General features: G+C 36.9%; 1 pseudogene; it reads left to right on the top strand.

Moving 5' to 3' along the window:
* Positions 1–226: 226 nt before the first annotated feature.
* Positions 227–1,226, top strand: LOC109969641 (olfactory receptor 11A1-like; annotated as a pseudogene).
* Positions 1,227–4,662: the final 3,436 nt, after the last annotated feature.

The raw sequence follows: 4,662 nt of genomic DNA on the forward strand, positions 1-4,662 counted from the left end.
AATGTCCCTCGAACACCAGGATTCTATAGCTTGATGAAGTTCCTCACATATTAGAATCTATTTTCATGGGGAATTTAATGAGATCCATGGAGGCTGAAGGAGTCTGATAAAAACATTTCACAGGCTCAGACAGTTCTCTTTCTCTTCTTTTTGAATTACTGTTCATGTGCACTGGTCATGTAATCTACCTGTTTTATTCTTCAGCATTTAGTTATAGACAACTTAAATGGGGGATGACTTAAACCTTACATCTATAACTCTTGATGGGTATGTGCAAGTTAACAAATATGGAGGTGTTTATTTTGTGATCATGTTTACAGTATATATTCTAATAGTCTGCAGTAATTCTACTGTTTTGTACCTGATCTGGAACCACCAAGACCTCCATGAGCCTATGTACATTTTCATTGCAGCTTTGTTAGTGAACTCTCTTCTTTTCAGCACCGGTATCTACCCCAAACTCCTGACTGACGTTGTATCTGAACAACAAGTCATATCATATTCAGCCTGTCTCTTCCAGTTTTTTATATTTTACTTTTTAGGCAGCTCAGAGTTCTTACTGTTGGCAGTCATGGCCTATGACAGATATGTGTCTATATGTAAACCTCTGCAATATCCAACTATCATGAAGAAAATCAGTGTGATTATTTTCCTGGCTCTAGCTTGGTTTGTGTCTGCATGTCAGATTGCAGTGCCAACAATACTGAGTGCTCAAACTAAACTGTGTAACTTTACTTTAAAAGGAATATTTTGTAACAATGCAATATACGGGCTTCACTGTGTAGGATCAAGAGTAATTACTATATATGGTGTGGTTGCTTTATTAGATCTGGCAGTACTACCTGTGTTCTTCATAGTTTTCACATACACAAAAATACTTATCATAGCCTATCGAAGCTCAAGAGAAGTCAGGAAAAAAGCAGCAGAGACCTGCTTACCCCATCTGCTGGTTTTAGTCAGTATCTCCTGTTTGAGTGCATTTGATATCATTACAGCTCGAGTGGAATCCAAATTTTCAAAACCTGCACATTTAGTAATGACATTACAAATAGTTTTGTACCATCCTTTGTTTAATCCACTCATATATGGACTGAAAATGAAAGAAATTACTAAACACCTCAAAAGGTTATTTGGTCCAGCTAAAATCATCTGATGCATCAACACATATTACTGCTGTGCTGGCTTTTCTTCTCACATAACCAGGCAGAGATGTGAAGGCCATCTAAAGTATGCAAAGTGTCTTTATTATTTGGTGTAAAAACAATCTTTATTTGAGCTTTAAAAATATGATGTGTACTCAAAACCACATTTGTTGTCTTTAATGACCCTGGACAAACAATGGAAGTGCTGGGCCATGTCTGACCATGTTCACATCAGAACTGGCCTTTCTCACGGCTGTAAATGAAAGGGCTGTTTGCAACAAAACATTTTTAAAATTACAGTTAGAAAAATGAAAACAAAACAATCCTACAAAAACTGTATTGTTGCTGTCAGGTAATTGCTTCCACATTATGCACACATAGTCAACTACCATGAGTTAATCTGGCAGAACACACACACCACACCAACACTGCCAAAAACAAAGTTCAACAGCTTGAATCAGGTTAATGGTGACTAAGGTTTTGTCAGTCACGCTCCTCCTCACTATACAAGGAGGGAGGGTCTCTCTTTGATATGGCTTTTCTAAGGTTTCTGCCATTTTTGTGAATGTTTCTAGTGAAATGTTCATACTTTCCTCGTTTATATTTTCACTTTATTTATGTGCACATACAGTATTAGAATGGTTGTGCAGAGTTGCAGGTAGTTGTGTGCAACTGCATCCAGACAAGAGTCAGGGGTGCATTTATAGCGTATAGAAAGAATTAGCCAGTGGCACTAACTGTGCACACATGGTCTGGCCATGTAAAAACTAACGGATCCGCTCCTTTCTTTAAACTTGTCTGTGTCTGTCTTTGCAACATACTTTTATGAAACCTATACACATGTACAAGTACAAGGCAACGGAATACAGTTTAGCATCTAACCGGAAGTGCAATAACAGCAGTGCAGTGTGCACAGTATGTAATTCTGTGTGCTTTTATAGCTAACATTTCAATACACCCCTAATTTACAATATGTTATATTAGTGTCATGAAACAGTTTAAAGTAGACAAGGTGACTTAAGACAATAACTGATACAATGATATATCTGATAAATATAATTTATAGTATCTTACTGTTGTATTACTTTTAAAGATACAAATCATTTTTTGTCACCTAATCCTCAGATAGCTTACCTTAGTATAAACAGTCTTATATTAGCTTAAAAGAAGTATTAGTAAACCTAGTTATTGTAATACCTCAAATTCATCACATTTGTAAAAGTAAAATATTGTAAGATAACTTCTTACATGTGAAATATTATTCCCGGTGGTTTGATTGTGGCATGTTTTAGATAACAACATCCAAATGCAGCACAGTGGTGTGGCTTTTTCCACTATTATATCTGGCCAGACACCCCTGGCAATACATGACGGGAGAGATGAAGCCCTGATGTGGCATCTATAGTGTGTGTGTGTGTGTGTGTGTGTGTGTGTGCGTGTGTGTGTGTGTGTGTGTGTGTGTGTGTGGTGGGGGATTCCTTCACAGATCTACAGATCCAAATTAACTACACAGATGTCTCCCTGAAATAGAAGGAATTGTGGCTGCCCATTGGCTACCTCTCAACACACAAGCTTGCAAATATATAGTTTCATTTTTAAAAGGCTCAGTAATTTTCTAAAGTGGCTGGTCATTGTAATTTTTAACAAACATTACTGAAAGAGAAGGAATTAGTGCATTTGCCAGCGATATTTCAGCAAAGAATGACTGTGTTTGGGTTTGAGTCAAATTAGTGTGTGTTTGTTCATGGTAAGGAAGGAACATGTCACTCATTGCAAGAGTGTGGCTTACTGATGTGTTTGAAATAGTTTTTTTTAGTTCTATAGCGCACAGTTCTTTTTATTTCACACTCACTGAAGGTTCATTTTAGCACAGGTAAACAGGAAATTTTTCCCCCACAGGACATTCACAAGATAATAACTGTAGATATGTAATAAAACCCAACGCAGCTGCTAAAAATAAAAAGTGATCACTGACCGAAACTATAAGCCAAAACATCACTGACAAAGCACTGCGACATCATTTAAAGCATCATATTTATCTGGTGATAACAGTTCAATGATGGAGGCAAACTGTAAAAAACATACATGTGCCAAGTTCAGGAGTATTGTGAGGGTTTTGCAGATTAATATTTTTCTATATAAGACAGATGATCTTTGCATAAAAGGTGATACGTTATTATGGCTTAAACTATTTAATACTATGTACACAGTATTGGCTCTGCAGCTGCAACATTAAAATAGTCCTTACAAATTGTTCAGTCATAATAGTATAATAAGTTGTATAATCTAAATATAGTTTGCGTTTGCTACTTAAATATGTTCACATAAGATTTTTGAATGCAAGACTTTGCTTTAATGGATTATTTTCCACTGTATTGCTGCTTTTACTTAAGTAAGAGATCTGAATACTTCTGAATACTGTCAGAGTTAAAGGAAATAAACAGATATGTTGTCATTCAAAAAATTTCAGATAGACCTAGAAAGTAGTGAGCTTAATCCCTAAACAATCTGGAAGCAACCACAATAGAGTGCAGGCACAGAAAACGGGAATTGAGTACGGTTACCGCAGGAACAGGAAACAGCAGTCTGTCAAGATGCAGGAGAGTCTTCACAACTCAGAAGGGATACACTCAGACCCTGCAACATCACCCTGGTGAATTTCACCCAGGGACAATATCATCCTAATCCACTTAAATTTACTCAATTTAAACAAACATTTTATGACTTAAAACATTCAAAAATACTAAATTACAATCATATACAAATACTTTTAGGAAATACGCTACAGTGAATGTAGATACTTGGGCATAAATTCAGCCTTGTGCAAAATGTTTAAATGTTCGTGTGCTCACCCTCAAGTTCATGAAAGGCAGAGACCTGCTGGGGAGACTTGCAACCTAGAGGTTCGTGTACTGGCCATCTCAAACAATTCCTGGAAGAAAGGATATAATGCTGACGTAAAACTGAACTTAGCTTAAACAGGATGGGAGTGTACAGGAAGCAAACAGTTGCTGCTCAAGTGTGTCTTGGTTAAAAAGTAGTGTGTTATGCTATAGATGGACACTGAAGATAGACAGAACAGGAGCGAGAGGGGAGACTGACTTGACTGACTGACTTTTGCAATAAATCCTTGAACTGCTTAGAATTATTGTAATAAAAAATGATCATTGGAAATTGAACGATTTGCCTGAATTAAGTTAGTTCACATCAGACATTGGCCACCACAGCATCCATGGCCTATGACAGATACAGTATGTGTCTATATGTCTGTGCAGATTCTCAGTCATCCAGGTCATAGTAAGCTGAAAAAACAGAAAAAAATCAACTGGACTAGATTTCTAGGTCGAAGACGTTTCACCTCTAATCCAAGAGACTTCATCAGTTCTGACAGACTGGTGTTGAGCCGGAGATATTTACTATCTCGGGCTCTGGCTAGAAATCTAGTCCAGTTGATTTTTTCAGCTTTGTGTCTATATGTAAACCTCTGCAATATCCAACAATCATGACAAAAACAACTATA

Source organism: Monopterus albus, unplaced genomic scaffold (genome assembly GCF_001952655.1).
Source record: "Monopterus albus unplaced genomic scaffold, M_albus_1.0 scaffold177.1, whole genome shotgun sequence".
NCBI lineage: Eukaryota > Metazoa > Chordata > Actinopteri > Synbranchiformes > Synbranchidae > Monopterus > Monopterus albus.